Below are 13,532 nucleotides of genomic sequence, written 5' to 3'. Positions count from 1 at the left end.
TTCCTGTGAATAGCAGATGATCATGAATCTTTCAGCCCAAGAGAGTGAAAGCTACCATTCTGAAGCTGACTGGGGGAAAAAGGTTGCTATCATGATACCCCATCAAAGAGTATAACACTCAGTAACAATCAATATTTCATCCATATGGACAGGATTAGATTCCTGTCTGCATGTCGTCTTATCCATCGTATACACGACAAATTAAAGAAACAGGTGCAGAAGTTCTCACCCAAGAGCAAAAAGAGAGCAGGATTTAACACCAACATCAAAATAAAAAACTCAGCTCAAGGCAGAGATGAACATGACATAAGAGGGATAAAAAGGAGACTGGCCACCAGATCCATCCACTATTTTTTGCACAAAAAGTTTCCTAAGAAAAAATGGCTTTTTACTGAAAACAGAATTTTGTAAAATATTGTCAACACTTCAACATTTTCACAAAAGTTTGTGTGATGTTAATCAAACTGCTTATTTAAACTGTGACAACATTTAAAAGTTTGATAACTATTTCAAACACAATTCTGGTAACATTTTGATAGAAAAAAATTGATGAGATCCCAGAAGTGGGTTTGAAAAATACATCCATTTTGAACATTGCTATAGTTACAAAAACTCATGGGAAATGTTTTTTTTGTCTTTCGGACAGCTGCATAGGCCACTGATGGGGCCTGCTTCAGAACAGGGACATATGCTTGATCTGATTTAGTATGGTGAATGGTATCATATGTTCAACAATGGCACATATACACCAAATATACCTGACAATTGTACTATGCAGGAAAGAAATTCCTTCTTGACCTCTGTGGCAATCTGCTGATGCACTGGAGCATGAGATTTTTTTTATCAATTGGCTGGGCAGAAATGGTGTCCCTAGTCTCTGTTTGCCAGAAGCTGGGAATGAGCGACGGGATGGATAACTTGGTGATTACCTGTTCTGTTCATTCTCTCTGGGGCACCTGGCACTGGCCACTGTCAGAAGACAGGATACTGGGCTAGATGGACCCTTGGTCTGACCCAGTAGGGCCATTCTTATGTTCTGGTTCAGAGGTAACGTCTTCAAAAGCAGTAAGTGACTTAAGAGCCTAGATCACACTGACTTCCAAGGAAACAGACTCCTAAGTGCCTAAGTCCCTTTTGAATATGGGATTGGGCTTTGCAAAACTTTCCTTGGGTCTTCAAATTTGTTAAAGAAGTGTATGTAGGTTCTAATATTTGCATGGTTTTCCACAGGCACTAAGCAGTCATTTTACAAGATGGAAATGTGAGATCTAGTCCTCTCACAACATTATAGTTCCTGGATTGTGGAAATACTGTAAGAAGATCAGATCTTGCATTATTTCAGCCCCCAAATGGCTTCTTGAGGCAAAAAAGTATTTAAAACAAGACCTCAAACACTGAGCTCTCCACATGTTGCCTGAACACATTGATTCTATTTGGTACACACAGAGTTAACTTAATGCCCATGGACACAGTTTTGGTTTATTATCCTGTTAAGTTCTGGTTGAGGAACAAATGAAAATTGTGTATATTAAAAAGCAAACGACAGCAAAATAAAGTTCCCCATGAGGGGGGGGCGGGGTGAGAGACTTGAACTATTGCTCTCTTTTAAAGACTCTCAAACTGGGCCAGAAAGTGGATGTGCAGCGGTTCTAATTTGAGGTAAGATCAACAATGCTGGAAAACAGTTTGTTTTCCCAGAGCTCATTTGTTTTGTTTGCCAATGACATCACCGTGTTCTGATAGGTTTTGCTTCCTGAGGATGCCTGTTATCTCGCCAGTGTTTCCGACTTGTCAAAGTCAGCCGGTCCAACTTCATAGTGCAGTGGAAACATGGGTCAAACTTTCTTTGGCTACCTCTAAGCTACAATGCTCAGAGTCAAAGAAACAAGTATGCACTCACCCATGAAAAAACTGCATTAGCACACACATACATGAGCATAGTTAAGGATTAAAAGCACCAGTACTTGGATACAATGGAACCCCTGGAGGGGGACATTAAAAGAGTTCCTGGTTGTGTATTATCAAACACCAAAATGCTTTGTGTGTGCATTTGTCTTGTGCCCTTAACATTTCCTTAGCTTTAAAAAGAAAGAAAGAATTGTCATTCTTGCCTGAAGGGCAAGAGAAGATAAATGATATTGATACCCTGGTGCAGTATCACAGAAAGATGCATATGCTGGACCTAATGAGTGTATGCAAGCAGTATTCATCCTGTGAACTGAATGACGGCGCCTCAGCGAAGTGGCAGAACTGGAGAGTGCTGCACAATGTATGTTCTATCTCATCATCCGAGTCTTTGATATACGTTCTCTTGTTCTCGACATAGTCCATTAGAGCCTGAGCTGCAGAAATGCTGGGCACTGACAACTCTAATTGAAGCCAGTGGGAGGTGCCATGCCCAGAATCTCTGTAAATCAGACCCTTAACGAGTAACAACCCCTGCTATGTTATATGTTCACACACAGCTCCCAATGACTTCAGTTGCAGTTCTGAGTGCTCAGCACTACTGCAAATCAGACCTCAGGGATTCAAGTCAGACACCCAGAAAATGAGGAACACACACTAGTGACCACCTGTGAAAAGTTTGGTTTAAGTGACTTGTCTATTTCCTTAGAGAGACAAGATGGCTGAGGTAATATCTTTTATCGGACCAAATTTTGTTGGTGAGAGACAAGATTTTTGAGCTACACAGAGCTCTTCTTCAGATCTAGGAAAGGAACTCCCAGCATCACAGCTAAATACAAGGTGGAACAGATTGTTTAGCATAAGTAGATAGCACATATTGTAAGGGACCATTCGAGGCAGAGTGATCCGTTAACACTTCTGCAGTCATAGGACAAAAAGAGGGGGTTAGCGAGATACAGATTGTTGTAATAAGCCATAACTCCAATGTCTCTGTTCTGTCCATGAGTTTTAGTGTCTAGCAGAGTAATGAATTGAAGCGCCCAGGCTCGTCTTTTGAAAGTGTTGTGCAAGTTTCCTTTGAGGATGAGGAGTGCTATAGAGTGATTGCTTCATAAAAATTGTTCACCCACAAGTGATTTTTTTTCTGTCTTATCATTTTCCTCTGTGAGTCTCCTTGCCCAGCTAGTTCCAATTCTCCTCTTCTGGCCCCTGGTCTGATCTGCCTCATCGCTCCCCCCTCACTGCCTCTCAGTCCCAGTCTGCCTCTCTGGCCCCTTCCAGAGGCGGATTAGGGTTTTGTGGGGCCCTGGACCACAGCAAGTGGGGGCCCTTCCCCACCCCTCCCACCTGCAGTCCCCTGTACCCCTGCACTCCTGCCAGGGCATAGAGGCTCGCCCCACCCCGCCCAGTACTCCCCCATCATGCTCCATCACAGTTTTCCTCTCCTGCTCCAGTCCTAGTCTCAGCAGACAGACCCCGTCTCCCCATCTACTCCTCTTCGTCCTTTACCCCAGTTCAGCTTTCGTTGCCTCTACATTTCACTCAGACAGCTTCCTCGTAAACTCAGACTTTAAGGTCAGAAGAAACCATCATGATCATCTAGTCTGACCTTCTGCACACTGCAGGCCACAGAACTACTCAATGTGGAATGAATACTATTAACAATGTGGAAACTGAGGCAAAGAGGTTTTGACTGACCCATGGCCACACAGTGTGTCAGTGACACATCCTGAATTAGAATTTAGGATGCCTGAATCTCAGTCTTATGCTTACTCCACTAGACCACGATACCGCTAAAATATTCCTCTGGTGTTTAAGTTCTTACAGCGTATTAACAACCACCACCACGGTAGGATGCAGACAAGAGAGGAAGATGGGATTGGGCATCTATGGTACAAGTATAGATCTGGGGGGCAGTCCAGAAGAGGGATATTGATGCCACATAAAGTATGCTAATAGGGTGGATTTTCACAGACACAGCGAAAAGCAGATATTCCTGACATAGAGGTCACCCCCATGACAAATTTCAAGTTGCTGATCCAAAACACGGGGGCACTAGAAGTTCTCAATGACTGAAATGGCTGCAAGATTATTATTTTTTTCAGTAAGAGCAAAACAATGTATTTCTCCCAACCTTGTTCTCAGAAACAGATAACCACTTTTAGCAGAAATTTTCGAAAGAAATTCATCCTGTGGCTCATACTCAGCATGGGAAATTTCAGCTCAAACAGTTAAAGTTTGGCAAAGTTATAAGCAACTGAAAATGGGATCTTATATGGAAGTGTTGGGCAGTGCTAGCTTTGGGGTTTAACCTCTTTATTTCTCACTCCTTTTCTTTTATGTAGCAGACAGTGTATTAAAAACAAACATTTTAAATAGGATCTGGTTTTTACCTTGACCATATAATCTTCTTTTAAATAGTAAAATCCAATTAGACTGTAAACTCTTCAGGACAAGGAAGTGACCAAATGCAGTTTAATGTTTTGTTGAACTGATTCAAAATGAAGTATTTTGGGTCAGTTAAAAAAAAAAAGTGAAATATTCTGATTCAGGTGGTTGGTGTCAGATCACAGACACCCATCACCACAAGGCTGTTAGGAGAGTTTCCATTACAACCAATACCATACTTAGGGGTTCAAAGGCAACAGACCTAACTGAAAAACATCTCTGATGATTGCAAGTAAAAAGTGTATGTCAAGGTCATTGTAGACTGGGAAATGTAACTTTATGTTGGGACCCTGTGTGCTCTCAGGCATGCACATCTCTCTAATTCAGCTCACAAGAAGATACAAATCTGTGAATTTTGCATTTAACCTTCACTGCAGACAGGCGAGTGCATACATTTTTCCCAAGGAGAAAGCAAAGAGTGTATATGTTCACATTCACTGAAAATCATGGCCCATATTCTACCATCAATTTCTGAGCAGAGCTCCCCAATGAAATTAATCAGGTGTTGTTCCTAATAATAAAATATTATGGCACAATATGGCTCCCAAGAAACTTTGGAAGTGGGGGCAACAAAAAAAAAAAAAAAAAAGGAAAAAGTGTTACCAGATAGAGACTAAATAGCATATTTCAGAGACTGACTCTTGCCATGTAACATATTGGCACAGTGGTGGTCAGTTGAGGCACCTGAGCTGAAGCAACATTATTAGAAGAGTGAGGGAATGGCTCGCAGGGCATTCTCCACTGGAGCCCCAGACCTTTGGGAACGGCTCCTGCCCAGGTCTGTAACAGCCTGAGTTTGCTAGCCTTCAGGGTATGCTACAAAGCTTTCCTCCAGTGTTCATGAGAAGACAGGTGCTGGATAGGGCTGTTTGTGGTGATGTGGGACTCTGGTGGGAATTGAATGTGCATTGAGAGTTGAGCCATTTTTCTGGTATATATGTTGTTATTGGGTGGCCTGGGGGAATAGATCTGGTCTGTTTAGTTATTTTGTGTATTTTAAAAAGTGTGCCCAGAGCACTGGATAAGCGCTCTTTTATTGTAGCATGCACAAATCCAGATAAGGTAAACACAAAGGCAGAGGGGGAATCTTTGAATATTCACCATTATGATCAGCGCCAAAGAGCCGGTTTTCAGAATGTCGAGAGCTTGCTGCCACGGATGACAAAGCACCACATTACTAGTCTGAAAACAGGCCAGAGGTTTTTCTTTTTTCTGGTTTCTTTTTAATAAAGAAGGAGTGATTTTTAAACACTGTTCACTGACATTCCATACTGAAGATGTAACAGGCTCCTAGAGGAGTTGGCGGTGTGTGGTAGAAGTATTTCCTCTGACAGTTCTACTGTTGCAATAAATAGTAAAATATTTTATTAAACAAAAAGTAAACAGCCAACTCCCTTCCCCCCGTGCCCTCTCCTCCCCTCCTCCCCCAAAACCCACCTACAAAAGAAAACATGTTTTCAAACTGAGGCACGTGTTCTCATGCTGTTCATGCCGCTTTCCATGGGTAAAATCTGTCAACGCTTTGCTGGAACAAAATAAAGGGAACTTACATTTCTTGACTCTTAAAACTAAGTCCTTGAGAGCCAACAGTTTCACTTTAAATACCTACATGCAAAGCCCCAATAAATTGTTCCCACACTAAACTATGTGGATTTTTTTTCTAACCAGCAGAAACAGCTCTCAGTTTGGGCAAAACACAGAGGAGATCACCATAATTGTATTTAGTCATATGGAGTAAGAAATGTTGTAATACGGGATCCATCACTGAGCTGGACTTCTATGAGATGACAGCGACATTGATTATAAAGCTTGGGCTCCATGATCAAAAGGATTACACACACGAGCATTCTCCTAATCACAGCAGGATCAGCCAGCCATTCAGGCCAGGATTCAAGAAAAACAAACAAACATGTAAACACACACTTTCCCCTCCTCACAAATGTAGTTGGTGGCTTGTGGTGGGGGCTCTGCAGGGTTTGTCCTGGCCTCCCCTCCTTTCAGATACCTCCATAAAGATCATATCTGCTGGAGTAAATAGACTCTGAGCACATTTGTGTCTGCTTTGCTCACTTACTTTCACATGTTACCAGCCTCTCTTGCCTCCCGTTAGCATACTTCTATGTGGAATCAATGTCCCTCTTCTGGACTGCCCCCCAGATCTATACTTGTACCACAGATGCCAAACCCCATCTTCCTCTCTTGTCTGTGTCCTACCACATATTCACAGCAGGGCTTTTGTTGTTGTTGTTAATACGCTGCAAGAACTTAAACACCAGAGGAATATTTTAGCGGTTTCGTGGTCCAGTGGAGTAAGGATAAGACAGATTCAAGAATCCTAAATTCTAATTCAGGGGATGTCACTGACACACTGTGTGGCCGTGGGTCAGTCAAAACCTCTTTGCTTCAGTTTCCACATTGTTAATGTTATTCATTCCACATTAAGTAGTTTAATATTTGGTATTTGACAGTAAGGAAAGCAGAACTTAAGGGCTAGAATACACAAGAAAAGTTATACCAAGATAATATATTGCTCAGGGTAATTTTTTAACCCTAGTGTGGACACTTATACCAGTATAAAGGTACCTTACGCCAATACAGATTATTCATCTTCCCAAACTAGAATAAAACTATACCTGTACAACTGCAACCACACTAGGGAAGGGTTTATTATTTTAATTGCACTGGTGTGGTTAAAGTGGCAAATTTTTCTAGTGTAGACAAGCCCTTGGAGACTGAATAGGCAAGTGATAGCCAGTACCACAGAGAAAGCGGGACTGTCCTGAATTTTCAAAAATGGCCACAAATTTTAGATGCCAACTTTAAGATATAGGACTGTGTCTTTTGCATGCAAAATTAGTAGCCACTTTTGAAAATCTGGGCCCGTATAGTTAATACTATAAACATATTTCCCATCTAATATTGTCTGAGTGATCACTGACCAATTTCAATAATGTTCTAATCATGAACTACTTGGGCAATGTACATGCTGTTGCAATCTTTCACCGTCTACAATAATCAGCACTATACTGCACAGAGACATATTTAGCTTATTCCTGCTGTAGGTGTTAAAAGATCCCATCAATCTCTGTAGATATCTACATTTGGATCTTAAAGGTGGTATAAAGTTGTTGAAAGACTGACCTACCCTTTCCTTTGTAGCTGGACCTAGTGAGTAAGCTTCCCCCAGCATTCCACAAGTCCACAGGCTCTTGAAACAAAGCACAATAGCAAGGTTTTAGCAAGTGAGATAACCCTTTCCACTCATGAAGGGGAAAACAACATCTGTTAAAACCAAACAAATTGGTGTAATGAGTTCAGCAAGAGACCCAGAGGATTTTGAATCCATAGCTCTCGGTTGGGTCAACACACTGTGAAAAGAAAATTACAAGAGAACAATTGTTTCATACACTGCTCTCCTACCCCTAAACTCCCTCAAGATTAATTAGGATGGACTCTGGCCAAATTCATTAAAATAGAAGATTTGGGCAGGACCTTGCAGCCTGCTCGTAAGCAGCTCGAAAATGATGGAGAAGTTCAGAAATGCATCACCCTCTGACCAGATCTGCTTTTGGCAAAACCAAGTTTGCATGTGCCATGTCATTGATGTGACAGTCAGGAGAATTATTTTAAAATGATCTTGTCTTAATTAGATAGCGACGCAGAAAACATTTGCTTTTCCCCACTGAACAATAGATCCTTGTTTATTTTCTGTGTGCTCTTTAGGTCGTGAGAAAGCCCGTCAAGTTATGTATCTAACAATATACTACTGTAATCTGTTAACACTCGAAAGACTAAAACCTACAGATTCAGCCGGATTAGTATTTTCTGAGCACAGGAGAATGTGTTTTAAAGCCAGCAATTTTGAATAATGCTACAGGAAGTGAGGACACAACCTAGGGCCCCATCCTGAAAACAATGGGCAAGAGTGTGATTTCACAATCTGTCTTGTGCATGTAGTGGTGTGCTGCTCTGCCACCAAGGAGCAGTGCAGGGAAGGAATCCTGCCTCAGAGATTCGCCATCCCTCCCTGCGATCCAGGCGATAGTAATTTGCTATTGGTCCTTTCTAGATTACAACCCCTGTTCCATGGCAATTCAACTGCATGGGCTGGTGCACTGGGGAAGAAGAATAGAACCAATGTTCCTGTCACTACCCACTCTCCTGCTTTGTGGAGAATAGTGGGCACACAATAAGAGTGGCAGAACCAGGTCCCAAGTGAGTAACAGCCACGAGACTCCTCGCCAATTTGTACTGCAGTAATTTATTCAGAAGTTGCTTATTCTGCTCTTTAACAATTGAATTTAATTGGGTCGTTATTTTCCACGTAACTGTTTATAACAACAACAAATGGTAGCATCTTTTTTGACTTAATGCAGACCCTTTAAAGCAATGAAAGGAAAATGGTTCAGCTACTGCTCAGGAGCGTGGCTGAATGCTTTAGGCTAGAAGGCAAGGTACGCATTGCATTGTCACTAAGATTTGGTATCCTGACAACACGGATCAAAATGCTTGCTCATGCAATTGTACTCAAATTTTTACTCAAGAGCGTGAGCTGAAGTGTCTTAGCTTCTGGGACTTCTAACAACGGAAAACCAGTTTTTCTGAATCTTTAACAAAAACCCAATCCAGAAGAGATTCCATAGAGACACAAAAGTCCATTGGCAAGGATTCGATGCCCAAATCAGGGCTCTAATTTGTAGTTCTAAGACAATTTAAAATTTAATATTCAGCCTAACACCCAATGGAAAAACAACAGGTTTTTTCTTCTCTTTGCAATGGTAACTGAGTAAAGTATAAAAGGGCTCGCTTATAATAGAAAGCACAAATCTGATAATAAACCTTTGCAGCCTCAGGTTTAAGGCCCTGATCCTGAAAACTAATCTGTGCAAGTGGACCACCACTAAAGTCAATGGGGCTCATAGGGAACAGGGGTAGCTGTATAGATCAGGCCAAGGGATTAGTGCCTATGACTGTATTATCACATTCTAACAATCAGGTTTTTAAAGGCAATTTTAGTTTTTAAGACAGGCATTAACTTGATTGTGACTCTTCATGAGAGTAAAGTTAAGCATGAGTTGGGTCACATTTGCAGAACCAGGGCCTTTTACCTCACTAAAGAATTCATCTCTCCTGGTCAGAAAGTGGGTTACAATGTGGGAAAAGACTAGAACTAACATGTAGAAAAGGGACATGAACAGAGACAGAAGCCTCAAACTGTCACAGGCAGTAACACACACACACACACACACACACACGCACACGCTTTTCAGGCAAGTTTGTAGCTTTAAAAGAGAGAAAATAGCAAAGCTGGAAAGAAATTCAAAAGCTAGAGAGTGAGACAGAGAGGACTGCTTCACAGTCTGTTTTCTTAGTTGGTGTGCTTCGACACAAAACAAGATTATGGCTCTTCACAAAAAATACTTTGCAAGATTTGGGGATTTAACTAAATGTCTTTAATTTAGTTACAAAAGCGCTGGTGTTTCTCATGTCTACTGCTCACCGGCCATGGGGAGGAAGGAACAAAGGTTAGTTTCCAGTAGCTGCCTGGTATTAACTGTCCACACATTTTGTCTCGCATGTATAAATTAGAGTAACTGATGCTTTGTTGTTATGATTCTAGAGTGGAATTTAGTTTTTGAAACATCCAGATGGATCCCAAGCATTAAATTTCTGTTATTCCTGGCAAGAAGCTAATGCAGGTTCTCTTATTAGTAAGCTAGTTCATGTTGCAGCAGAACAGTCATCTCCCTGCTAGAAAGTACCTAAATGTTTCATTTTATGGCTAAACTGGTAACATCTTGAGAGAGATGCTTGGAAAATCAGAGACTCTGGGCAGGCTATAGTGCTCAATAAACAATCTTTACAGCATCTCCCTTACAAGGGCTTAGTTGGGAATAATAAACACCATAAGAAAACTCGTGGGATGTAGCAGCAAGACACCATGAAGGAGACCTGCACAGAGGCACTTAGATTTCACAGTCACAGATTACCAAACCCTAATCCCTAAAGCACTACACCCTCTCTGTGAGGGGTGGTGCTTTCCGCAGCCTGGGTTAACATCATTATTTCTTTGATGCAACATTTTAAAAGTCAAAAATGTGGGGGGAAAGTCTGTAAACTTTGCAGGGCTATCAGTACAGAAACCGAATCGGCTATAGCAGTGGTCACTGAATCAATTAACCAGCAGGTCACCTGAAGTGGCCACAGGCTGCAATTTACTGCAGAAGACTCATTAGAAGCATACAGCTGATCTAAAACCTGCCTTGAAAATATGATCTCTTTCCACTGCTGTGCGGCAAGCCAACCCTTTTGCTCTGATCTCTTCGATTCCACCTCCCCAGTGCAAAGGGGTAAGGGGAGCTGCTAGCAGCAGACCTTAGGTCCCCCTATGTCCAAGCCAAATGGGGAACACATACCTCACGTAGTCTTCAAACAATTGAAGGAGAGAGCCAAGCTGCTTGTAAACACATACTCTCTGGTACTCAAACAGTTACATCTGCAACTAGCACCAGCACAGACCAAATAATCTACCGCTGCTCCGGCAAAACTATTAATCTGTTTGAAAACAGTCAGAGCAGCATGTGCTGCATACCCTCAGAGCTCCGGAACAGAGCAAAAAGCCTATGGTTTGACATGAGGAGAGAAACTTAAGAGATGCAGTTTGAATCGTTGGCAGCTGCATGACAGCTTTGCAGTGGATTGGTTCGTTTTTGCAGCATGCTTTACAGAAAAACAAAGCCACCCACACAATTCCCTTGAACTCTTAATTCAGGCTGAATAAAGTAAGTGGCTTTAACTTGGAGATGTAGGAAGAGAATGTCACTGACTTACCAAGCGGCTCCCCCATGCTTCCCTCTGTGCTCTGCGTTATGGTGAGCGAGCCCAGCCTTGCATGAAGCAGTCACTGCGGAGCATGCCTAGTGCAGACAGCTCGCCTTGCCTTTCCTCCCCAGCAGCTTAATGACTTTGAAGTGAACCTCAAGCTTCCTGCAAATTATCAAAGATTCCTCCACAACAGAAAACTTTTTTTTTAAAGGAATAAACCACTCTAGTTTCAACCCAGGTGGCATGAATGTTGTGTAATTCCATCTGATCTCTCTTCATTATCACCCCTCTGACCATTCTAGCCATGTGAAGTAGCTTAGCCCCCAGGATTAAGAACATTCTTGTTAATGTGCTGCAGATATATTATACACACACACACACCCTTCAAACATTAAGCTTCACAAAGATGCTGGGTTAAGATGAAATGGGGCCCAGATCCAATCCAGTCCAAGGGCTCTCCCCAAAGCAAAGAGCAGCCCACCACAAATCAAATACTCTTGCCCCCCCCACCTGATAATCATCCCTCATGTCCCACGTCCCTGCAACAGACCCCCTGTGGAGCCCCTTCCTACAGATCTGAACTTTGGCCCCAGTCTTGCAACTTGTTTTGCGTAAGTGGAGGATCTTGCTGTGCAGAACAAGTTGTTGGTTTGGGGCCCTCAGGAGTTTATGGGTGTATGGGTTCCCCTCTAGCCCAAGGCCTGGATCTACAGCTCCATGAATCCTGCTCTAATCCACCCCTGTAAACGTGCTTACTTGTGCAGTGGGAAGTCGGAGTCCTGCGCAGCACTTCCAGGAGGTAAAGCATACACACTGCATTTGAAAGCTAAATAAAAGGGAATGTCTGAGGAGCTATGTGGCTGGTTAGCTTCAAGCAGATATCCCCATCACTCAGAGCAGTGTGCCTTTGCAGGCCTCCTACACAGGCGTCTAGCTATGAAGCCGAGTCAGACAGACTTCCAAATGCAGTATCCTCCCTGAAAAACAACACCGGGGAAGCAGAAAAACCTGGCCCAAGAGCACCAGCCACCAGTTCTGACAACAGCAGACTTGCTGGGAACATCCTTCAGCATGGGGTATATTGTTTCCTTTGAGAGGACAAACAAAACACCTCCAGCTCTCCTACAGGAGCTGCTGAGTCTGTAAGTGCTATACAGTTAATAAGAAAAACATCAGCTCTCTCTGTGCATGGAAAATCTGTAGGATGGAAGATTATAGTCTATCAAAGGGAAAATAGGATGCACTTTTAAAATTAATGCTGTCTGACAGGCTTGGCTGGGACTCAAGACAAGAAATCAAAGGGGTCCCCTCCTCGTCCAGAGAAGTGCTTTTGGGGGACCTGGGAGCCAGGATGCTGGTGGCAGGAGATGTATGTAAGTGATGGCTGGAGAGACAGCCCTATGCTTCCAAATCCACCCACCGGCAGCTTCTCCAAACCAAAACACACAATTATTTGGCTTCTGAAATGCACCCAGATAGGCCTGTTGTAACAGAATCCTGTCCCAGCTAGCTCTGTTTTAATGATACTACTACCAGAGTTGGCCCAATGTGATTTGAGTAATTTAGTTGATGAATTTCATGATCTCTTTTAAAGAGGAATTGGAGGAATATTTTTTTCCATCATTTGCTCAAGCTATAGAGCTGGGTAAATCATTGGTGAATAGATTCCAGCTTAGTGAAATTTTCCATATTTGTGAGTCATTTCTTTCATTAGTCACTTGGCTTTACCTGCCTACCCAAGGCTCTCAAAGGGCTTTGACCATGTTCATGAACAGAGCCTCACATCATCCCTGTCAGGTACATGATGCACTATAGCTCCATTACACAGCCGGGGAAACAGGAAGAGAATCTAAGTGACTTGCCCAAGGTCATCCCAAGAGTATGCAAAAGAGCCAGTACGGAATACAGATTTCCTGCTCCCCCATTCTTAAGCTTTAGCCATAAGACCACCCTTCTCCGGGCATTTTCTGTTATCTAACAATCCTTCTTTCTTATCTAACCTGCCAGCACTTAAGCACGTGCATAACTTTCCACACGAGTACTCCCCACTGACTCCAGTGGGATGTCACTGCCTTCAATGAGGCTACTCACATGCATACAGTTATGTATGGGCTTAGTACCCACAGAATCAGGGTCTGTACAGAAAAAGCTGTACTCCTTTTGCTGCTAAATGTCTACACCATGTTTCAGCCAGCTACACTCATCATAGAAAATTACATGGTCTCACTACAACCGTAGGGGTTTTATCACAGATACTCTCTAGATGTGGTAACACAATTTGCCATAGTCAAAAGGGCTGACAGTGGATTGAACATTTAAATCTCTTCACTGTGTTAAGAAAACTGGGAGGTAGT

The 13,532-nt window shown here is 42.5% G+C and overlaps 1 protein-coding gene across 8 annotated transcripts in view; it reads right to left on the bottom strand.

Annotated features, from left to right (window-relative positions):
• The window catches only part of JCAD (junctional cadherin 5 associated), a 90,422-nt gene that overhangs the window by 28,658 nt on the left and 48,232 nt on the right, over positions 1-13,532 (bottom strand). The window contains exons 1-2 of one of the 8 annotated variants that reach the window (XM_045005007.1): positions 11,185-11,340; positions 7,499-7,561 (exon numbers count right to left, since the gene is read on the bottom strand). The exons of 6 other annotated variants lie outside the window; for them this stretch is intronic. The gene's annotated coding sequence lies outside the window, so the exon portion shown is untranslated. Of the gene's footprint in view, positions 1-7,498; positions 7,562-11,184; positions 11,341-13,532 lie in introns of those variants that run through there. One more of the 8 variants, XM_045005006.1, reaches the window with a different exon arrangement.

Source organism: Mauremys mutica, chromosome 2 (assembly GCF_020497125.1).
Source record: "Mauremys mutica isolate MM-2020 ecotype Southern chromosome 2, ASM2049712v1, whole genome shotgun sequence".
In the NCBI taxonomy this organism is placed as follows: Eukaryota; Metazoa; Chordata; order Testudines; family Geoemydidae; genus Mauremys; species Mauremys mutica.
Note: the sequence above shows the minus strand (reverse complement) of the source record. Positions and strands in the feature narration are given on the sequence as shown.